At 34.6% G+C, this 24,333-nt stretch overlaps 9 non-coding genes across 9 annotated transcripts; all 9 read left to right on the top strand.

Annotated features, from left to right (window-relative positions):
- The first annotated feature begins 1,162 nt into the window (after positions 1–1,162).
- Positions 1,163–1,234, top strand: TRNAC-GCA (transfer RNA cysteine (anticodon GCA)). The gene has a single exon. It is a non-coding gene; the product is annotated as a tRNA-Cys (tRNA).
- A 1,491-nt stretch (positions 1,235–2,725) lies between these two features.
- On the top strand, positions 2,726–2,797 carry TRNAC-GCA (transfer RNA cysteine (anticodon GCA)). Its single transcript has one exon. It is a non-coding gene; the product is annotated as a tRNA-Cys (tRNA).
- A 1,490-nt stretch (positions 2,798–4,287) lies between these two features.
- Positions 4,288–4,359, top strand: TRNAC-GCA (transfer RNA cysteine (anticodon GCA)). Its single transcript has one exon. It is a non-coding gene; the product is annotated as a tRNA-Cys (tRNA).
- A 1,491-nt stretch (positions 4,360–5,850) lies between these two features.
- TRNAC-GCA (transfer RNA cysteine (anticodon GCA)) lies at positions 5,851–5,922 on the top strand. Its single transcript has one exon. It is a non-coding gene; the product is annotated as a tRNA-Cys (tRNA).
- A 2,620-nt stretch (positions 5,923–8,542) lies between these two features.
- On the top strand, positions 8,543–8,614 carry TRNAC-GCA (transfer RNA cysteine (anticodon GCA)). The gene has a single exon. It is a non-coding gene; the product is annotated as a tRNA-Cys (tRNA).
- Positions 8,615–10,106: 1,492 nt separating this feature from the next.
- Positions 10,107–10,178, top strand: TRNAC-ACA (transfer RNA cysteine (anticodon ACA)). Its single transcript has one exon. It is a non-coding gene; the product is annotated as a tRNA-Cys (tRNA).
- Positions 10,179–11,671: 1,493 nt separating this feature from the next.
- TRNAC-GCA (transfer RNA cysteine (anticodon GCA)) lies at positions 11,672–11,743 on the top strand. The gene has a single exon. It is a non-coding gene; the product is annotated as a tRNA-Cys (tRNA).
- A 1,493-nt stretch (positions 11,744–13,236) lies between these two features.
- TRNAC-GCA (transfer RNA cysteine (anticodon GCA)) lies at positions 13,237–13,308 on the top strand. Its single transcript has one exon. It is a non-coding gene; the product is annotated as a tRNA-Cys (tRNA).
- A 1,465-nt stretch (positions 13,309–14,773) lies between these two features.
- Positions 14,774–14,845, top strand: TRNAC-GCA (transfer RNA cysteine (anticodon GCA)). Its single transcript has one exon. It is a non-coding gene; the product is annotated as a tRNA-Cys (tRNA).
- Positions 14,846–24,333: the final 9,488 nt, after the last annotated feature.

The following is a 24,333-nucleotide window of genomic DNA, read 5'->3' as shown; positions in this document are numbered from 1 at the left end:
AGTGTAGGTTAGCATTTTGCCTACATGGCATTATTATTTGTGTATATAAACTAGTGTAGTTACGTAGCCATTTGATGTAACTGTTTTAGAAGAGTAGCAGAAGTTTGTATTTCAATTTTCTCTCTTATCTCTCTTTTGGATATTCATCTTCTTCATCTTGTGTACCAACAAAAAGAAAGTAATCATGAAAATATTCAAATTATTTTACGAGGAAAGTTTATATAGTAAATAAGTAAATAAATAGGGAAATATCATAGAAGAAAACATTGACAAAAATGTTAAGAGTAGGTTGATTGGATAGTAATACCACCATTTGATCCTTAACTCAGTGGTATAACATTTGACTGTAGACCAAGAGATCGCAATTTTAAACTGGTTGGGTCCTTTTTTTATAAGTTCTCAAAAGATATTTTAGTAAGAATTGATGTTAATTGCAAGATTGGGGAAAAAGAAAAGGGGTCAAATTTACCTACCAAGAACACACATGAGAACATCGCAAGAACAAACAAAGAAAAGGATAAGGGAAAGAAAAGATGGCAAGATAATGAAGGGCGTATAAATAAAAGGAAGAGAATAAGAAAACAAAGGAGTTAAATAATGAAGAAAATTCTCTAAGAGCATATAAAACAATAACCTATCATTATTGAACAACATCAGCATAACACCAAAGTGATAGCACATGTTCACATCATAAAGAATAAAACAAACTTCACCATAACTCCAAAAATCAAGCAGAAAATGTAAATTACAAAATAATAAAGCATTCATATTTACTTCCGAATTTGAGTTTCAACAACCATTTACAAATCTTAATAATAACTTTTACAATCTTATAGTCACTCATTTGCTACCATAATCTTCATTTCTTCATCAACTTATACAATGTGACATAACCTATAATTGAATTCTAAAAAACTAAATATGTAATCAATTCATTAGAAAAACATATATAGTGTAACAAAGTTAACATAAACCAAAACAAATATGTGTTTCCTCTTTAATCCATACAATTAGAAAAATAATGTCAAAATAATCAAATAAATAGGGAGAAACATACATCATATCAGCGTAACAGTGACCAGACTCTAATCAAATTTAAGAAATAAAAACTTATGTGAATATATCTTAATGTTGGTTCTTTATTTGGAAAAGCATCATCATTGGGTCCATAGCTCAGTGGTAGAGCATTTGACTGCAGATCAAGAGGTCACCGGTTCGAACCCGGTTGGGCCCTTTTTTAATAAGTTGTCAAGATATTTTATAGAGAATTATTGTGAGTTGCAAGACTATGGAAAAATCAAGAGGGGGTAAATAGGGGTGTAACGATTTGGTTTGGATCAGGGAATGGAGTGCTAGAAGTTATGCTCTGTAGCCACCCAGAAGCAGCTGGCAGATGTTCTGACGAAAGCGATCAAGACTCGTCAATTTCTCCACTTGAGGGATGAAATTTGTGTTGTTAGCTTTGATTAGTTGAATATGAATTAAGGGATGGTATTAGAAGTAATTCATATTCAATAGTAGTAGTATTAATTTTGTTAAGCTTAACCTAGCTAGTGTAGGTTAGCATTTTGCCTACATGGCATTATTATTTGTGTATATAAACTAGTGTAGTTACGTAGCCATTTGATGTAACTGTTTTAGAAGAGTAGCAGAAGTTTGTATTTCAATTTTCTCTCTTATCTCTCTTCTTGGATATTCATCTTCTTCATCTTGTGTACCAACAAAAAGAAAGTAATCATGAAAATATTCAAATTATTTTACGAGGAAAGTTTATATAGTAAATAAGTAAATAAATAGGGAAATATCATAGAAGAAAACTTTGACAAAAATGTTAAGAGTAGGTTGATTGGATAGTAATACCACCATTTGATCCTTAACTCAGTGGTATAACATTTGACTGTAGACCAAGAGATCGCAATTTTAAACTGGTTGGGTCCTTTTTTTATAAGTTCTCAAAAGATATTTTAGTAAGAATTGATGTTAATTGCAAGATTGGGGAAAAAGAAAAGGGGTCAAATTTACCTACCAAGAACACACATGAGAACATCGCAAGAACAAACAAAGAAAAGGATAAGGGAAAGAAAAGATGGCAAGATAATGAAGGGCGTATAAATAAAAGGAAGAGAATAAGAAAACAAAGGAGTTAAATAATGAAGAAAATTCTCTAAGAGCATATAAAACAATAACCTATCATTATTGAACAACATCAGCATAACACCAAAGTGATAGCACATGTTCACATCATAAAGAATAAAACAAACTTCACCATAACTCCAAAAATCAAGCAGAAAATGTAAATTACAAAATAATAAAGCATTCATATTTACTTCCGAATTTGAGTTTCAACAACCATTTACAAATCTTAATAATAACTTTTACAATCTTATAGTCACTCATTTGCTACCATAATCTTCATTTCTTCATCAACTTATACAATGTGACATAACCTATAATTGAATTCTAAAAAACTAAATATGTAATCAATTCATTAGAAAAACATATATAGTGTAACAAAGTTAACATAAACCAAAACAAATATGTGTTTCCTCTTTAATCCATACAATTAGAAAAATAATGTCAAAATAATTGAAAATAATCAAATAAATAGGGAGAAACATACATCATATCAGCGTAACAGTGACCAGACTCTAATCAAATTTAAGAAATAAAAACTTATGTGAATATATCTTAATGTTGGTTCTTTATTTGGAAAAGCATCATCATTGGGTCCATAGCTCAGTGGTAGAGCATTTGACTGCAGATCAAGAGGTCACCGGTTCGAACCCGGTTGGGCCCTTTTTTAATAAGTTGTCAAGATATTTTATAGAGAATTATTGTGAGTTGCAAGACTATGGAAAAATCAAGAGGGGGTAAATAGGGGTGTAACGATTTGGTTTGGATCAGGGAATGGAGTGCTAGAAGTTATGCTCTGTAGCCACCCAGAAGCAGCTGGCAGATGTTCTGACGAAAGCGATCAAGACTCGTCAATTTCTCCACTTGAGGGATGAAATTTGTGTTGTTAGCTTTGATTAGTTGAATATGAATTAAGGGATGGTATTAGAAGTAATTCATATTCAATAGTAGTAGTATTAATTTTGTTAAGCTTAACCTAGCTAGTGTAGGTTAGCATTTTGCCTACATGGCATTATTATTTGTGTATATAAACTAGTGTAGTTACGTAGCCATTTGATGTAACTGTTTTAGAAGAGTAGCAGAAGTTTGTATTTCAATTTTCTCTCTTATCTCTCTTTTGGATATTCATCTTCTTCATCTTGTGTACCAACAAAAAGAAAGTAATCATGAAAATATTCAAATTATTTTACGAGGAAAGTTTATATAGTAAATAAGTAAATAAATAGGGAAATATCATAGAAGAAAACTTTGACAAAAATGTTAAGAGTAGGTTGATTGGATAGTAATACCACCATTTGATCCTTAACTCAGTGGTATAACATTTGACTGTAGACCAAGAGATCGCAATTTTAAACTGGTTGGGTCCTTTTTTTATAAGTTCTCAAAAGATATTTTAGTAAGAATTGATGTTAATTGCAAGATTGGGGAAAAAGAAAAGGGGTCAAATTTACCTACCAAGAACACACATGAGAACATCGCAAGAACAAACAAAGAAAAGGATAAGGGAAAGAAAAGATGGCAAGATAATGAAGGGCGTATAAATAAAAGGAAGAGAATAAGAAAACAAAGGAGTTAAATAATGAAGAAAATTCTCTAAGAGCATATAAAACAATAACCTATCATTATTGAACAACATCAGCATAACACCAAAGTGATAGCACATGTTCACATCATAAAGAATAAAACAAACTTCACCATAACTCCAAAAATCAAGCAGAAAATGTAAATTACAAAATAATAAAGCATTCATATTTACTTCCGAATTTGAGTTTCAACAACCATTTACAAATCTTAATAATAACTTTTACAATCTTATAGTCACTCATTTGCTACCATAATCTTCATTTCTTCATCAACTTATACAATGTGACATAACCTATAATTGAATTCTAAAAAACTAAATATGTAATCAATTCATTAGAAAAACATATATAGTGTAACAAAGTTAACATAAACCAAAACAAATATGTGTTTCCTCTTTAATCCATACAATTAGAAAAATAATGTCAAAATAATTGAAAATAATCAAATAAATAGGGAGAAACATACATCATATCAGCGTAACAGTGACCAGACTCTAATCAAATTTAAGAAATAAAAACTTATGTGAATATATCTTAATGTTGGTTCTTTATTTGGAAAAGCATCATCATTGGGTCCATAGCTCAGTGGTAGAGCATTTGACTGCAGATCAAGAGGTCACCGGTTCGAACCCGGTTGGGCCCTTTTTTAATAAGTTGTCAAGATATTTAATGAGAATTATTGTGAGTTGCAAGACTATGGAAAAATCAAGAGGGGGTAAATAGGGGTGTAACGATTTGGTTTGGATCAGGGAATGGAGTGCTAGAAGTTATGCTCTGTAGCCACCCAGAAGCAGCTGGCAGATGTTCTGACGAAAGCGATCAAGACTCGTCAATTTCTCCACTTGAGGGATGAAATTTGTGTTGTTAGCTTTGATTAGTTGAATATGAATTAAGGGATGGTATTAGAAGTAATTCATATTCAATAGTAGTAGTATTAATTTTGTTAAGCTTAACCTAGCTAGTGTAGGTTAGCATTTTGCCTACATGGCATTATTATTTGTGTATATAAACTAGTGTAGTTACGTAGCCATTTGATGTAACTGTTTTAGAAGAGTAGCAGAAGTTTGTATTTCAATTTTCTCTCTTATCTCTCTTTTGGATATTCATCTTCTTCATCTTTTGTACCAACAAAAAGAAAGTAATCATGAAAATATTCAAATTATTTTACGAGGAAAGTTTATATAGTAAATAAGTAAATAAATAGGGAAATATCATAGAATAAAACATTGACAAAAATGTTAAGAGTAGGTTGATTGGATAATAATACCACCATTTGATCCTTAACTCAGTGGTATAACATTTGACTGTAGACCAAGAGAGATCGCAATTTTAAACTGGTTGGGTCCTTTTTTTATAAGTTCTCAAAAGATATTTTAGTAAGAATTGATGTTAATTGCAAGATTGGGGAAAAAGAAAAGGGGTCAAATTTACCTACCAAGAACACACATGAGAACATCGCAAGAACAAACAAAGAAAAGGATAAGGGAAAGAAAAGATGGCAAGATAATGAAGGGCGTATAAATAAAAGGAAGAGAATAAGAAAACAAAGGAGTTAAATAATGAAGAAAATTCTCTAAGAGCATATAAAACAATAACCTATCATTATTGAACAACATCAGCATAACACCAAAGTGATAGCACATGTTCACATCATAAAGAATAAAACAAACTTCACCATAACTCCAAAAATCAAGCAGAAAATGTAAATTACAAAATAATAAAGCATTCATATTTACTTCCGAATTTGAGTTTCAACAACCATTTACAAATCTTAATAATAACTTTTACAATCTTATAGTCACTCATTTGCTACCATAATCTTCATTTCTTCATCAACTTATACAATGTGACATAACCTATAATTGAATTCTAAAAAACTAAATATGTAATCAATTCATTAGAAAAACATATATAGTGTAACAAAGTTAACATAAACCAAAACAAATATGTGTTTCCTCTTTAATCCATACAATTAGAAAAATAATGTCAAAATAATTGAAAATAATCAAATAAATAGGGAGAAACATACATCATATCAGCGTAACAGTGACCAGACTCTAATCAAATTTAAGAAATAAAAACTTATGTGAATATATCTTAATGTTGGTTCTTTATTTGGAAAAGCATCATCATTGGGTCCATAGCTCAGTGGTAGAGCATTTGACTGCAGATCAAGAGGTCACCGGTTCGAACCCGGTTGGGCCCTTTTTTAATAAGTTGTCAAGATATTTTATAGAGAATTATTGTGAGTTGCAAGACTATGGAAAAATCAAGAGGGGGTAAATAGGGGTGTAACGATTTGGTTTGGATCAGGGAATGGAGTGCTAGAAGTTATGCTCTGTAGCCACCCAGAAGCAGCTGGCAGATGTTCTGACGAAAGCGATCAAGACTCGTCAATTTCTCCACTTGAGGGATGAAATTTGTGTTGTTAGCTTTGATTAGTTGAATATGAATTAAGGGATGGTATTAGAAGTAATTCATATTCAATAGTAGTAGTATTAATTTTGTTAAGCTTAACCTAGCTAGTGTAGGTTAGCATTTTGCCTACATGGCATTATTATTTGTGTATATAAACTAGTGTAGTTACGTAGCCATTTGATGTAACTGTTTTAGAAGAGTAGCAGAAGTTTGTATTTCAATTTTATCTCTTATCTCTCTTCTTCGATATTCATCTTCTTCATCTTGTGTACCAACAAAAAGAAAGTAATCATGAAAAATATTCAAATTATTTTACGAGGAAAGTTTATATAGTTCGAACCGGTTGGGCCCTTTTTTAATAAGTTGTCAAGATATTTTATAGAGAATTGTTGTGAGTTGTAAGACAATGGAAAAATCAAGAGGGGGTAAATAGGGGTGTAACGATTTGGTTTGGATCAGGGAATGGAGTGCTAGAAGTTACGCTCTGTAGCCACCCAGAAGCAGCTGGCAGATGTTCTGACGAAAGCGATCAAGACTCGTCAATTTCTCCACTTGAGGGATGAAATTTGTGTTGTTAGCTTTGATTAGTTGAATATGAATTAAGGGATGGTATTAGAAGTAATTCATATTCAATAGTAGTAGTATTAATTTTGTTAAGCTTAACCTAGCTAGTGTAGGTTAGCATTTTGCCTACATGGCATTATTATTTGTGTATATAAACTAGTGTAGTTACGTAGCCATTTGATGTAACTGTTTTAGAAGAGTAGCAGAAGTTTGTATTTCAATTTTATCTCTTATCTCTCTTCTTCGATATTCATCTTCTTCATCTTGTGTACCAACAAAAAGAAAGTAATCATGAAAAATATTCAAATTATTTTACGAGGAAAGTTTATATAGTTCGAACCGGTTGGGCCCTTTTTTAATAAGTTGTCAAGATATTTTATAGAGAATTGTTGTGAATTGTAAGACAATGGAAAAATCAAGAGGGGGTAAATAGGGGTGTAACGATTTGGTTTGGATCAGGGAATGGAGTGCTAGAAGTTACGCTCTGTAGCCACCCAGAAGCAGCTGGCAGATGTTCTGACGAAAGCGATCAAGACTCGTCAATTTCTCCACTTGAGGGATGAAATTTGTGTTGTTAGCTTTGATTAGTTGAATATGAATTAAGGGATGGTATTAGAAGTAATTCATATTCAATAGTAGTAGTATTAATTTTGTTAAGCTTAACCTAGCTAGTGTAGGTTAGCATTTTGCCTACATGGCATTATTATTTGTGTATATAAACTAGTGTAGTTACGTAGCCATTTGATGTAACTGTTTTAGAAGAGTAGCAGAAGTTTGTATTTCAATTTTCTCTCTTATCTCTCTTCTTCGATATTCATCTTCTTCATCTTGTGTACCAACAAAAAGAAAGTAATCATGAAAAATATTCAAATTATTTTACGAGGAAAGTTTATATAGTAAATAAGTAAATAAATAGGGAAATATCATAGAAGAAAACTTTGACAAAAATGTTAAGAGTAGGTTGATTGGATAGTAATACCACCATTTGATCCTTAACTCAGTGGTATAACATTTGACTGTAGACCAAGAGATCGCAATTTAAAACTGGTTGGGCCCTTTTTTTATAAGTTCTCAAAAGATATTTTAGTAAGAATTGATGTTAATTGCAAGATTGGGGAAAAAGAAAAGGGGTCAAATTTACCTACCAAGAACACACATGAGAACATCGCAAGAACAAACAAAGAAAAGGATAAGGGAAAGAAAAGATGGCAAGATAATGAAGGGCGTATAAATAAAAGGAAGAGAATAAGAAAACAAAGGAGTTAAATAATGAAGAAAATTCTCTAAGAGCATATAAAACAATAACCTATCATTATTGAACAACATCAGCATAACACGAAAGTGATAGCACATGTTCACATCATAAAGAATAAAACAAACTTCACCATAACTCCAAAAATCAAGCAGAAAATGTAAATTACAAAATAATAAAGCATTCATATTTACTTCCGAATTTGAGTTTCAACAACCATTTACAAATCTTAATAATAACTTTTACAATCTTATAGTCACTCATTTGCTACCATAATCTTCATTTCTTCATCAACTTATACAATGTGACATAACCTATAATTGAATTCTAAAAAACTAAATATGTAATCAATTCATTAGAAAAACATATATAGTGTAACAAAGTTAACATAAACCAAAACAAATATGTGTTTCCTCTTTAATCCATACAATTAGAAAAATAATGTCAAAATAATTGAAAATAATCAAATAAATAGGGAGAAACATACATCATATCAGCGTAACAGTGACCAGACTCTAATCAAATTTAAGAAATAAAAACTTATGTGAATATATCTTAATGTTGGTTCTTTATTTGGAACAGCATCATCATTGGGTCCATAGCTCAGTGGTAGAGCATTTGACTGCAGATCAAGAGGTCACCGGTTCGAACCCGGTTTGGCCCTTTTTTAATAAGTTGTCAAGATATTTTATAGAGAATTATTGTGAGTTGCAAGACTATGGAAAAATCAAGAGGGGGTAAATAGGTGTGTAACGATTTGGTTTGGATCAGGGAATGGTATGCTAGAAGTTATGCTCTGTAGCCACCCAGAAGCAGCTGGCAGATGTTCTGACGAAAGCGATCAAGACAGGTCAATTTCTCCACTTGAGGGATGAAATTTGTGTTGTTAGCTTTGATTAGTTGAATATGAATTAAGGGATGGTATTAGAAGTAATTCATATTCAATAGTAGTAGTATTAATTTTGTTACGCTTAACCTAGCTAGTGTAGGTTAGCATTTTGCCTACATGGCATTATTATTTGTGTATATAAACTAGTGTAGTTACGTAGCCATTTGATGTAACTGTTTTAGAAGAGTAGCAGAAGTATGTATTTCAATTTTCTCTGTTATCTCTCTTCTTCAATATTCATCTTCTTCATCTTGTGTACCAACAAAAAGAAAGTAATCATGAAAAATATTCAAATTATTTTACGAGGAAAGTTTATATAGTAAATAAGTAACAAAATAGGGAAATATCATAGAAGAAAACTTTGACAAAAATGTTAAGAGTAGGTTGATTGGATAGTAATACCACCATTTGATCCTTAACTCAGTGGTATAACATTTGACTGTAGACCAAGAGATCGCAATTTTAAACTGGTTGGGTCCTTTTTTTATAAGTTCTCAAAAGATATTTTAGTAAGAATTGATGTTAATTGCAAGATTGGGGAAAAATAAAAGGGGTCAAATTTACCTACCAAGAACACACATGAGAACATCGCAAGAACAAACAAAGAAAAGGATAAGGGAAAGAAAAGATGGCAAGATAATGAAGGGCGTATAAATAAAAGGAAGAGAATAAGAAAACAAAGGAGTTAAATAATGAAGAAAATTCTCTAAGAGCATATAAAACAATAACCTATCATTATTGAACAACATCAGCATAACACCAAAGTGATAGCACATGTTCACATCATAAAGAATAAAACAAACTTCACCATAACTCCAAAAATCAAGCAGAAAATGTAAATTACAAAATAATAAAGCATTCATATTTACTTCCGAATTTTAGTTTCAACAACCATTTACAAATCTTAATAATAACTTTTACAATGTTATAGTCACTCATTTGCTACCATAATCTTCATTTCTTCATCAACTTATACAATGTGACATAACCTATAATTGAATTCTAAAAAACTAAATATGTAATCAATTCATTAGAAAAACATATATAGTGTAACAAAGTTAACATAAACCAAAACAAATATGTGTTTCCTCTTTAATCCATACAATTAGAAAAATAATGTCAAAATAATTGAAAATAATCAAATAAATAGGGAGAAACATACATCATATCAGCGTAACAGTGACCAGACTCTAATCAAATTTAAGAAATAAAAACTTATGTGAATATATCTTAATGTTGGTTCTTTATTTCAAAAAGCATCGTCATTGGGTCCATAGCTCAGTGGTAAAGCATTTGACTACAGATCAAGAGGTCACCGGTTCGAACTCGGTTGGTCCCTTTTTTAATAAGTTGTCAAGATATTTTATAGAGAATTATTGTGAGTTGCAAGACTATGGAAAAATCAAGAGGGGGTAAATAGGGGTGTAACGATTTGGTTTGGATCAGGGAATGGAGTGCTAGAAGTTATGCTCTGTAGCCACCCAGAAGCAGCTGGCAGATGTTCTGACGAAAGCGATCAAGACTCGTCAATTTCTCCACTTGAGGGATGAAATTTGTGTTGTTAGTTTTGATTAGTTGAATATGAATTAAGGGATGGTGTTAGAAGTAATTCATATTTAATAGTAGTAGTATTAATTTTGTTAAGCTTAACCTAGCTAGTGTAGGTTAGCATTTTGCCTACATGGCATTATTATTTGTGTATATAAACTAGTGTAGTTACGTAGCCATTTGATGTAACTGTTTTAGAAGAGTAGCAGAAGTTTGTATTTCAATTTTCTCTCTTATCTCTCTTTTTGGATATTCATCTTCTTCATCTTGTTTACCAACAAAAAGAAAGTAATCATGAAAAACATTCAAATTATTTTACGAGGAAAGATTATATAGTAAATAAATAAATAAATAGGGAAATATCATAGAAGAAAACTTTGACAAAAATGTTAAGAGTAGGTTGATTGGATACTAATACCACCATTTGATCCTTAACTCAGTGGTATAACATTTGACTGTAGACCAAGAGATCGCAATTTTAAACTGGTTGGGTCCTTTTTTTTATAAGTTCTCAAAAGATATTTTAGTAAGAATTGATGTTAATTGCAAGATTGGGGAAGAAGAAAAGGGGTCAAATTTACCTACCAAGAACACACATGAGAACATCGCAAGAACAAACAAAGAAAAGGATAAGGGAAAGAAAAGATGGCAAGATAATGAAGGGCGTATAAATAAAAGGAAGAGAATAAGAAAACAAAGGAGATAAATAATGAACAAGATTCTCTAAGAGCATATAAAACAATAACCTATCATTATTGAACAACATCAGCATAACACCAAAGTGATAGCACATGTTCACATCATAAAGAATAAAACTAACTTCACCATAACTCCAAAAATCACGCAGAAAATGTAAATTACAAAATAATAAAGCATTCATATTTACTTCCGAATTTGAGTTTCAACAACCATTTACAAATCTTAATAATAACTTTTACAATCTTATAGTCACTCATTTGCTACCATAATCTTCATTTCTTCATCAACTTATACAATGTGACATAACCTATAATTGAATTCTAAAAAACTAAATATGTAATCAATTCATTAGAAAAACATATATAGTGTAACAAAGTTAACATAAACCAAAACAAATATGTGTTTCCTCTTTAATCCATACAATTAGAAAAATAATGTCAAAATAATTGAAAATAATATAATAAATAGGGAGAAACATACATCATATCAGCGTAACAGTGACCAGACTCTAATCAAATTTAAGAAATAAAAACTTATGTAAATATATCTTAATGTTGGTTCTTTATTTCGAAAAGCATCGTCATTGGGTCCATAGCTCAGTGGTAAAGCATTTGACTGCAGATCAAGAGGTCACTAGTTCGAACCCGGTTGGGCCCTTTTTTAATAAGTTGTCAAGATATTTTATAGAGAATTATTGTGAGTTGCAAGACTATGGAAAAATCAAGAGGGGGTAAATAGGGGTGTAACTATTTGGTTTGGATCAGGGAATGGAGTGCTAGAAGTTATGCTCTGTAGCCACCCAGAAGCAGCTGGCAGATGTTCTGACGAAAGCGATCAAGACTCGTCAATTTCTCCACTTGAGGGATGAAATTTGTGTTGTTAGTTTTGATTAGTTGAATATGAATTAAGGGATGGTGTTAGAAGTAATTCATATTCAATAGTAGTAGTATTAATTTTGTTAAGCTTAACCTAGCTAGTGTAGGTTAGCATTTTGCCTACATGGCATTATTATTTGTGTATATAAACTAGTGTAGTTACGTAGCCATTTGATGTAACTGTTTTAGAAGAGTAGCAGAAGTTTGTATTTCAATTTTCTCTCTTATCTCTCTTTTTGGATATTCATCTTCTTCATCTTGTTTACCAACAAAAAGAAAGTAATCATGAAAAACATTCAAATTATTTTACGAGGAAAGTTTATATAGTAAATAAGTAAATAAATAGGGAAATATCATAGAAGAAAACTTTGACAAAAATGTTAAGAATAGGTTGATTGGATACTAATACCACCATTTGATCCTTAACTCAGTGGTATAACATTTGACTGTAGACCAAGAGATCGCAATTTTAAACTGGTTGGGTCCTTTTTTTTATAAGTTCTCAAAAGATATTTTAGTAAGAATTGATGTTAATTGCAAGATTGGGGAAAAAGAAAAGGGGTCAAATTTACCTACCAAGAACACACATGAGAACATCGCAAGAACAAACAAAGAAAAGGATAAGGGAAAGAAAAGATGGCAAGATAATGAAGGGCGTATAAATAAAAGGAAGAGAATAAGAAAACAAAGGAGATAAATAATGAAGAAAATTCTCTAAGAGCATATAAAACAATAACCTATCATTATTGAACAACATCAGCATAACACCAAACTGATAGCACATGTTCACATCATAAAGAATAAAACAAACTTCACCATAACTCCAAAAATCAAGCAGAAAATGTAAATTACAAAATAATAAAGCATTCATATTTACTTCCGAATTTGAGTTTCAACAACCATTTACAAATCTTAATAATAACTTTTACAATCTTATAGTCACTCATTTGCTACCATAATCTTCATTTCTTCATCAACTTATACAATGTGACATAACCTATAATTGAATTCTAAAAAACTAAATATGTAATCAATTCATTAGAAAAACATATATAGTGTAACAAAGTTAACATAAACCAAAACAAATATGTGTTTCCTCTTTAATCCATACAATTAGAAAAATAATGTCAAAATAATTGAAAATAATCAAATAAATAGGGAGAAACATACATCATATCAGCGTAACAGTGACCAGACTCTAATCAAATTTAAGAAATAAAAACTTATGTGAATATATCTTAATGTTGGTTCTTTATTTCGAAAAGCATCATCATTGGGTCCATAGCTCAGTGGTAAAGCATTTGACTGCAGATGAAGAGGTCACCGGTTCGAACCCGGTTGGGCCCTTTTCTAATAAGTTGTCAAGATATTTTATAGAGAATTATTGTGAGTTGCAAGGCTATGGAAAAATCAAGAGGGGGTAAATAGGGGTGTAACGATTTGGTTTGGATCAGGGAATGAAGTGCTAGAAGTTATGCTCTGTAGCCACCCAGAAGCAGCTGGCAGATGTTCTGACGAAAGCGATCAAGACTCGTCAATTTCTCCACTTTGATTAGTTGAATATGAATTAAGGGATGGTGTTAGAAGTAATTCATATTCAATAGTAGTAGTATTAATTTTGTTAAGCTTAACCTAGCTAGTGTAGGTTAGCATTTTGCCTACATGGCATTATTATTTGTGTATATAAACTAGTGTAGTTACGTAGCCATTTGATGTAACTGTTTTAGAAGAGTAGCAGAAGTTTGTATTTCAATTTTCTCTCTTATCTCTCTTTTTGGATATTCATCTTCTTCATCTTGTGTACCAACAAAAAGAAAGTAATCATGAAAAATATTCAAATTATTTTACGAGGAAAGTTTATATAGTAAATAAGTAAATAAATAGGGAAATATCATAGAAGAAAACTTTGACAAAAATGTTAAGAGTAGGTTGATTGGATAGTAATACCACCATTTGATCCTAAACTCAGTGGTATAACATTTTACTGTAGACCAAGAGATCGCAATTTTAAACTGGTTGGGTCCTTTTTTTATAAGTTCTCAAAAGATATTTTAGTAAGAATTGATGTTAATTGCAAGATTGGGGAAAAAGAAAAGGGGTCAAATTTACCTACCAAGAACACACATGAGAACATCGCAAGAACAAACAAAGAAAAGGATAAGGGAAAGAAAAGATGGCAAGATAATGAAGGGCGTATAAATAAAAGGAAGAGAATAAGAAAACAAAGGAGTTAAATAATGAAGAAAATTCTCTAAGAGCATATAAAACAATAACCTATCATTATTGAACAACATCGGCATAACACCAAAGTGATAGCACATGTTCACATCATAAAGAATAAAACAAACTTCACCATAACTCCAAAAATCAAGCAAAAAATGTAAATTACAAAATAATAAAGCATTCATATTTACTTCCGAATTTGAGTTTCAACAACCATTTACAAATCTTAATAATAACTTTTACAATCTTATAGTCACTCATTTGCTACCATAATCTTCATTTCTTCATCAACTTATACAATGTGACATAACCTATAATTGAATTCTAAAAAACTAAATATGTAATCAATTCATTAGAAAAACATATATAGTGTAACAAAGTTAACATAAACCAAAACAAATATGTGTTTCCTCTTTAATCCATACAATTAGAAAAATAATGTCAAAATAATTGAAAATAATCAAATAAATAGGGAGAAACATACATCATATCAGCGTAACAGTGACCAGACTCTAATCAAATTTAAGAAATAAAAACTTATGTGAATATATCTTAATGTTGGTTCTTTATTTGGAAAAGCATCATCATTGGGTCCATAGCTCAGTGGTAGAGCATTTGACTGCAGATCAAAAGGTCACCGGTTTGAACCCGGTTGGGCCCTTTTTTAATAAGTTGTCAAGATATTTTATAGAGAATTATTGTGAGTTGCAAGACTATGGAAAAATCAAGAGGGGGTAAATAGGGGTGTAACGATTTGGTTTGGATCAGGGAATGGAGTGCTAGAAGTTATGCTCTGTAGCCACCCAGAAGCAGCTGACAGATGTTCTGACGAAAGCGATCAAGACTGGTCAATTTCTCCACTTAAGGGATGAAATTTGTGTTGTTAGCTTTGATTAGTTGAATATGAATTAAGGGATGGTATTAGAAGTAATTCATATTCAATAGTAGTAGTATTAATTTTGTTAAGCTTTACCTAGCTAGTGTAGGTTAGCATTTTACCTACATGGCATTATTATTTGTGTATATAAACTAGTGTAGTTACGTAGCCATTTGATGTAACTGTTTTAGAAGAGTAGCAGAAGTTTGTATTTCAATTTTCTCTCTTATCTCTCTTTTTGGATATTCATCTTCTTCATCTTGTGTACCAACAAAAAGAAAGTAATCATGAAAAACATTCAAATTATTTTACGAGGAAAGTTTATATAGTAAATAAGTAAAGAAATAGTAAAATATCATAGAAGAAAACTTTGACAAAAATGTTAAGAGTAGGTTGATTGGATACTAATACCACCATTTGATCCTTAACTCAGTGGTATAACATTTGACTGTAGACCAAGAGATCGCAATTTTAAACTGGTTGGGTCCTTTTTTTATAAGTTCTCAAATAATATTTTAGTAAGAATTGATGTTAATTGCAAGATTGGGGAAAAAGAAAAGGGGTCAAATTTACCTACCAAGAACACACATGAGAACATCGCAAGAACAAACAAAGAAAAGGATAAGGGAAAGAAAAGATGGCAAGATAATGAAGGGCGTATAAATAAAAGGAAGAGAATAAGAAAACAAAGGAGTTAAATAATGAAGAAAATTCTCTAAGAGCATATAAAACAATAACCTATCATTATTGAACAACATTAGCATAACACCAAAGTGATTGCACATGTTCACATCATAAAGAATATAACAAACTTCACCATAACTCCAAAAATCAAGCAGAAAATGTAAATTACAAAATAAAAAAGCATTCATATTTACTTCCGAATTTGAGTTTCAACAACCATTTACAAATCTTAATAATAACTTTTACAATCTTATAGTCACTCATTTGCTACCATAATCTTCATTTCTTCATCAACTTATACAATGTGACATAACCTATAATTGAATTCTCAAAAACTAAATATGTAATCAATTCATTAGAAAAATATATATAGTGTAACAAAGTTAACTGATCGGAAAAATAGCAAGTGTACTATTTTTACCGATGTAGTAATAAGGAGTTTTATTTCCAAGTATCGATCTCAAGGATTGCGTAGGAAATACTTATTTTAATTGGATTCTATCAGAACAAAAAGATAATGGTTTGGTTGTTTAGAAATAGTAAACACGAAAAAAGTAAAAATAATTGATTACGATAAAAGATGCTAGGGTGAGTGGTTGAGTTACCCGGTTGTGAATTCAGTCAAGATTTCCTTAATACATATGAAACATTCAATCACCTAACCTCAGAATGTTCTTACTTAAGTCCTTAAGGAAGAAACTATTAAACTACCAATTCTTACTCAAATGTCCATTCAATTAATCATTGGTTTTAATCATACAAGATATCAAGGTTTACGGTGATTTACGAAAGTTACTAGTCCTAGATGATGCATTCATAAACCCAATTGTGTGAAAACCCTAACAATCACAGTCCTGTTATTGAAAGTCGTAGATCAATTTGTATTTGTCTGATACAAACGCATAATAACATCACACAATTGAATTGAAATACGTAACATAGTAATCAAGAAATCATTTGTTCAAATTCATAACATGCGATAACATCAGGACCACCCCCTAGCATCAGGGGGTTTAGCCTCTCATAGTACTTAAAGAACTCATAAAGTAAAGATTAGACATTACAAAGAATTAGGAGATTTTGATCTTCAATGGTTGATACCCTTGAATCTCGCCGTCTTCAAATCCGTCGTATTCGCTATCTTCTCCAATGCAATGCTTTCGTTCATCTGTAAAAAGGTCCTCTCTTCTTTCTCTTCCAAGCCTTCTTATAGCTTCAGATCACTCTCTTCCAAGATAAAGGTCCAAACTACCCTTAATGAGCAGAATCGATTCACACAGCAAAAATTAGGTTTTCCAAGCTGCGTTCAATCAACACGGCCGTGTGGTGGCACACGGGTGGCCGTGTTGTTCTTCAGCATTAATTATTTTCAGCATAAGTTACAGTGGCAACAACACGGGCCGTGTCCCTACACACGGGTGCCCGTGTTAATGCACTATTTTAATCAACACGGCCGTGTGGTGGCACACAGGTGGCCGTGTTGATCTCAGTTTTCTGCTCCCTCTCTGCTCTGCTTGATCAACAACACGGGCAGTGTTGTGGCACACGGGTGCCCGTGTTGACCTGCTGTTTTTGCATTTTTTTGTCCTTCAGAGTGTCCAGAACTTCACCATTCTTGTTTTTAAACCTGTAACAATGACACTACCAAACGAAGCATAAACGAGATCTGTTTGACATAAACTCATAATCGAATGCGATGCACTACCATACCAACAAAACATGCTAATTGACTCAAATGCAACTAAGAACAAACATAAATCTTACCAAGGTGATGAAAATATGTCGGATTAGCGGCGGGAATTCAATGGAAATGGTGACCGATCACAACCCTAAACTTGTCTCATTGCTTGTCCTCAAGTGATGTATTGAGTCCAAACAAAGGTCACCCTCGAATTCGTTTTCCACAATGCAACCTAGTCTTTCACCATTTGTGTTCTTCCTTTCCAGTCGAGTTTCAGGTCTCTCCGATTCAGGCAGTTTACCATATTTCCACATCCGAAACCTCTTCACCTGTAAGCTTTTCACACACTCACAATATCTCTCAGGGTTAGGTGTATACACTCACAGCACAGTATGCAATACCAAACTCTTAACTTTGAATACATTCTAATGTCACTACCACAGCAGATTCCACACACTTTTTGAGGTCTTTTTAGGTTGTAACGGGGCTTGGGTACGGTGGGATAAACAAAAAAAATTGGATAACAAAGGGTTTTGAACTCGGTAGTCCTGTTGTGTGATTTTTCTTTTTTTTTTCCTGTGCATCACATATACTCTGGGGGTTAATTTCACTCATTTGACTCTTTTGACTCTTTTTTTACTCAAATCTTCCGAGCATTTTATATTTGTTAGAATCTAAGGTCTCGGCAAGTGCATTTTTCTCTTTTTTTTTTCTTTTTTTTTTCTTTTTTTTTCTCTTTTTTTCTTTTAAAGAAAATACATACTATTTTTCTTTTTGTATGATCTCATCTTATGCACTTGCCTTCTCTTTTAAGATTTCCACCCCAAACTTAGTTTTATTTGACATCTTGCAATTCACACAATCATACCGAATTTTTATTTGACATCTTGCAATTCACACAATCATACCGAGTTATGACACAAAAGGAAATGGATGATTAAAAGTTAACAGGGGTTCATGATGAATAATGCTTAAACGTTAACATGGGGTTTACAATGAATAAAATGGCTAAGGCTCAACGGGGTTTACGAAGGGAAACATACATATAGGGATGGCTAGAAAGGCCCTGGCTAAACAAACAACTTGCCTCAATGTGTGTTGTCATGTTGTGACGTGTCAACAGAACATACGCAAAATCAGAGTGATAAAGTCATACCTGGCTGAACTCTCATGTTGATATTTCGTGTTTGGCTTTTTGTGATCTCACCATGTTGGTTAGCTTGCAAGCTCTGAAGTCTCTTCGTGTTATGTGGTTCTTTCCTGACTTGGTCTTTCCATACCGCTTTCTTGGTCCGGTGTCCCCAAAATGTGTCCGACTTCTTTTCTCAAGGTTGCATCAACTTCCGGGGTGCCTTATCAGCCTTAGTTTGAGGGGTGTCATTCATCCACTACCATTGACCCCGGGCTCGTCCAACCGTTTCTCATCACCCTGTACACACAGTAGGTCCAAAAGAACAGAAAACAAACAAAACAAACAAACATACTAATATAATGATAACATAACAAAAACAAAACAAATTGAAAGAAAATAAAACATGAAAGGAGAAAAACCCCCCCACACTTGAACTAAACATTGACCTCAATGTTTAAATTCAAACACGAAGGGGACTTACAGTGCTCACTGTTGAGGAGGAGGCGGAGGATCGTGCGGGAAATGCAACATCAGACGTTGCATCATGGCCTGCATATCATCTATGACTGTCCCTTGCCGGAACAGTTCCACACTCTGTCTATCAAGTTCCACACCTTGCCTGGTCTGCTCGGTGCAGAGAGTTCCCATCTCCGTCTGGATCCAACCCCACTGATCCTGAGACATAAAAGAGGAGCCTTCACCCGATAGGCTCGAATCATGTGGGGGTGGCATACCGTGAGTAGCTTGCCTTTCGTCTTCTTCCATGTCCTCACTTGAAAGGTCATGGTCAAACTGTGTATCTTCCCCTACCGCTTGGGCTGAACCTGTGTACAACCAATTAGCAGCATTGGCAATGCAAATGGACCCAGGTGTCGGAAGTGCGAGCACTTCCACATTGTGAATCATCAGAGCGTAATGAGTCAGCCTGATGGCAATCATTTGTTGATTGACTAGCGTGTGCATGTCAATCCTATTCTTGCCCATTACTGCAGTCTCTTCCATCAGCAGTTGATCATACCCGAAGTGGCCCGCAATCTGCGTGATCATACCACCTACAGAAATATCCCCAGTAGTTGCATGGCCAACCTGTTTCAGATGATTGGCGGCGAAAGCCGCTGCATTGATTCATTCATTGTGAGCCATGCAATACAGAAAATTTAATTCTCTCTTTGCCGCAAGGTGTATGCTAACCCTTTTTGTGCATACCTAAAGCACGGGTTGTGAATTCCAGAAGCCTTTCCCGAGCTGGGGTTATACCCAGTTTTACCTGTAATAGCTTGCAAGAAATCAACAGCAGAAAAAGTGTCCGGAGGGGATCCGGGTCCAGATACCGGGAGTTTCAGAATACTCCCCAGTTCCGCAACCGATAACTCATGATCTTCATCAAACATGCAGAAAGTAATTTGCCCATAAAACTCCAACTCCGACCCTGTCCACCTTCTCCTCATCTTGAACTCAACCGTACTCAAGAATTCAAGGGTTATCCGAGCGAAGGTCGGTGCCTCAAATTGCATGTATTCCAACATACCAATGTTGTGGAACATGCGGTGCACCTCTTCTTTCAAACCTAACTCATCCAGGGTGGCATCACACATATATCTGGTCGGAATAAGCTTACGCTTCGCTAGAATAACATACCTCTCTTGATGCTCCGGTTGGTCAAACAAAATGCCATGATTGTTTGTAGAGCGTCTAACCCGTTGCTTTGGTCGAGAAGACGTGGCTACCTCCTTCTCCTTGCTTGCACGCTTTGGAGGCATAATGTACCTGACAAAAATTTCTCAAAATCCAATGAAAAGGTTAGTGAAAACTGCAACCGTCACTGTGTAGAGGACGGCGAGGGGAACACTTTTTGTGAAGGTGAGTGGATGTGAAAGTGAGTGGAGCTAGGAGAAAATTGAAGCTTAGCTTGATGGAGGCTAGGTTAACAATGGAGGAAGTGGGAGAGAGAGGTTGCCAAAATCAGAAAAAGTGAAAATGAGTGGTGAGGAAGAGAGATAATAGCAAGTGGGGCCCATTACTTAAAATACCCAAAATCAAAAAATTTGAAAATTTTACCCGTTACAAACAACACGGTCGTGTTCTTGCACACGGGCACCCGTGTTAATCTTCTGTTTTAATTAACACGGCCGTGTGTCAGCACACGGGTGCCCATGTTAACTCACTGTTTTAATTAACACGGTCGTGTGTCAGCACACGAGCGCCCGTGTTAACTCACTGTTTTACTTAACACGGCCGTGTGTCAGCACACGGGTGGTCGTGTGGATGCCCCTGTTTTTCACATTTTCTGAATTCGGAAATGCTTCTTTGGTCTGACATCCTGTCACTGCGACGTGATTATGATTATGGTATCCTTTCTCCTTACCTGCAACAACATTTCACACCCATACAGAAAAGAAAAGAAAAAGCAAAATAAGTTAGCAATCGAACACGTGGGTTGCCTCCCACGAAGCGCTCCGTTTAACGTCGCATGGCTCGACGGTTGCCCACCTCATTAGGCGAGGCGCATATGGTCAATCAAACCCGGTTGTTGGCCTCTGTAGTATGGCTTCAGCCTCTGGCCATTCACCTTGAATATATCTCCATTATCTTGGTTCTTAATCTCTATTGCTCCGTGTGGAAAAACCTTATGCACGACAAATGGCCCGGACCATCTGGACTTTAATTTCCCAGGAAAAAAGTTCAGCCGCGAATTGAACAACAATACCAGTTATCCTTCCCAGAAATATTTCCTGATGATTCTCTGATCATGCCACTTCCGTGTTTGCTTCTTGTACATCTTTGCATTCTCATATGCCTGATTACGAAATTCTTCTAACTCGTGAAGTTGAAGAATTCGGGATTCACCAGCTTTTGCAAGATCACAATTTAAGAACTTGGATGCCCAAAAGGCTTTGTGCTCCAAATCCGAAGGAAGATGACAAGCCTTACCATAAATCAGCTGATACGGAGACATGCCAATTGGTGTTTTGAAAGTGGTTCGGTACGCCCATAACGCGTCATCCAATTTGATTGCCCAATCTTTCCGTGAAGCACTGCCTGTTTTTTCCAAAATCTTTTTAATTTGCCGATTAGACACTTCAACTTGCCCACTCGTTTGGGGATGATATGGTGTGGCAATCTTGTGCTTCACATTATATTTCTTCAATAAGTTCTCCATGAGCTTATTCAAGAAATGTGTTCCTTCATCACTGATAAGTGCTCGAGGCACACCAAACCTTGAGAAGATATTTTGTTTAAGGAAGCTTTCCACTGCTCTAGCGTCATTAGAGGGGAGAGCTACGGCCTCCACCCATTTGGAGACGTAGTCCACAACCACCAGAATATAATTTTTCCCAAATGAGGGTGGAAATGGTCCCATAAAGTCTATTCCCCAAACATCAAATAATTCCACTTCAAGCATGCCCTTTTAAGGCATCTGATTCTTTCTAGAGATATTTCCTGTCCGTTGGCATCTGTCACATTCCTTCACCACGACTTGGGCATCCTTAAACAACGTGGGCCAGTACAACCCGGATTGGAGGACTTTTGCGGCTGTCCTGTCTCCACTAAAGTGTCCCCCATAATCTGAGTCATGACAAGCCTTTAAGACTTCATTTTGTTCTTCCTCAGGGACACATCGACGAATTAGTCCGTCTACCCCTTTCTTATACAAGAATGGTTCGTCCCACAAATAAAACCTGCAATCATGAAGAAACTTTTTCTTTTTGTTATAATCAAAGTCGTCAGGAATTATACCACCTACCAGGTAGTTTGCATAGTCCGCAAACCAAGGAACACCCACCACCACGAGGATTCTTTCATCTATAAACTCATCCTTTATGGGATGGTCCTCTTCCGTCTCTTCAATCGGAGACATTCGAGACAGATGGTCAGCAACGGTGTTTTCACACCCCTTTTTATCTCGAATTTCAAGGTCAAATTCTTGCAACAGCAAGATCCATCTGAGCAGCCTTGGCTTCGAGTCTTGTTTAGAAAAAAGATATTTCAACGCATCATGGTCAGTATAAACAATTACCTTTGTTCCCAACAAGTATTGCCGAAATTTGTCAAAGGCATAAACCACCGCCAGTAACTCCTTCTCTGTGGTTGCATAATTCATCTGGGTTGGATTCAACACATGGCTAGCATAGTAGATGACGTGGAGGCGTTTGTCTTTTCTTTGCCCCAAGACTTCCCCTACTGCTATATCGCTCGCATCGCACATTATCTCAAAGGGAAGAGACCAGTTAGGCGAGATCACTATAGGAGCAGACACCAATTTATTTTTCAGAATCTCGAAGGCTTCGTTGCACTTTTTATCAAAAAGAAACGGAGTATCCTTCACAAGCAGGCTAGTCAAAGGTATTGCGATCTTGGAGAAATCTTTGATGAATCTACGATAGAACCCTGCATGTCCCAAGAAACTTCGTATACCTTTCTCATTCACAGGGTGAGGGAGATTAGCGATCACTTCCACTTTTGCCTTGTCAACTTCTATCCCTTGATGGGAAATTTTATGACCTAGTACTATCCCTTCTCTCACCATGAAGTGACACTTTTCCCAATTCAGAATTAGATTGGTTTGTTGACACCTTTCCAGCACAAGTGACAGATTATACAAACAATTTTCGAAGGAAGATCCAAAAACCGAAAAATCATCCATAAACACTTCCATGTGCTTTTCAAGCATATCGGAAAATATGGATGTCATGCACCTCTGAAATGTTGCAGGTGCGTTGCATAACCCAAATGGCATTCTTCGATAAGCAAAGATTCCGTATGGGCATGTGAATGCTGTTTTTTCTTGATCCTCAGGTGCCATCGCAATTTGGTTGTACCCTGAGTACCCATCCAGAAAACAGTAGAAATCATGACCTGCCAATCTTTCCAACATCTGATCGATAAACGGTAAAGGAAAATGATCCTTCCTTGTAGCAGTGTTTAGTCTTCTATAGTCTATGCAAACTCTCCATCCTGTAACAGTACGGGTGGGGATCAACTCATTTTTCTCATTTTTTATCACAGTTGTCCCTCCCTTCTTTGGTACCACATGAACTGGGCTCACCCACGAACTATCAGATATTGGGTAAATTAACCCCACATCTAAAAGTTTCACAACCTCCTTGCGAACAACTTCTTTCATAGCCGGATTCAATCTTCTTTGAGGTTGGACGACCGGTTTCTGATCATCCTCCATCAAAATCTTGTGCATACACATTGTCGGGCTGATTCCTTTCAAATCGTCCATCGCCCACCCAATAGCACCCTTGTATTTCTTTAGGACTTTGATTAGCTCTCCTTCTTGGGTCTCTCTCAAGCCTGAATTGATGATTGCTGGACATTTTTCCTCATTGTCAAGAAAAACATATTTGAGATGTTCTGGTAATTGTTTCAACTCTATCCCCTTTCTTATATCCTGTTTTGATTCTGAAGATGTTTTAGGTCGAAGCTCCTCCCACTGTTGCGGTCTGGAGCGAACCCAAGGCGGTTGTTCCTTTAACATTGCTACCACTTAGGATTCTTCCTCATCAATTCCTTCAGTATCCTCCACAATAGATAAACTCAAAACTCTCTCCAAAGGAAGCCTGGGTGTTGTAATCTGCATAGATTGAGCAAAAACTGTATCTAACACTTCAATACTTTTACTCGCCCCTTCGTCCTCCTTGAATTTCATAGTATCCCTCACATCAATTTTGAGCTTTTCATCATAAACTTTGAGGGTCACGGTTCCTTCCTCAATATCTATCATGCATCTTCCCGTTTCCAGGAAAGGTCTTCCCAATATGAGAGGAA

This window comes from Lathyrus oleraceus, chromosome 6, assembly GCF_024323335.1.
Source record: "Lathyrus oleraceus cultivar Zhongwan6 chromosome 6, CAAS_Psat_ZW6_1.0, whole genome shotgun sequence".
In the NCBI taxonomy this organism is placed as follows: domain Eukaryota; kingdom Viridiplantae; phylum Streptophyta; class Magnoliopsida; order Fabales; family Fabaceae; genus Lathyrus; species Lathyrus oleraceus.
The sequence above is the reverse complement of the archived record's forward strand: the minus strand, read 5'-3'. Positions and strand labels throughout refer to the sequence as shown.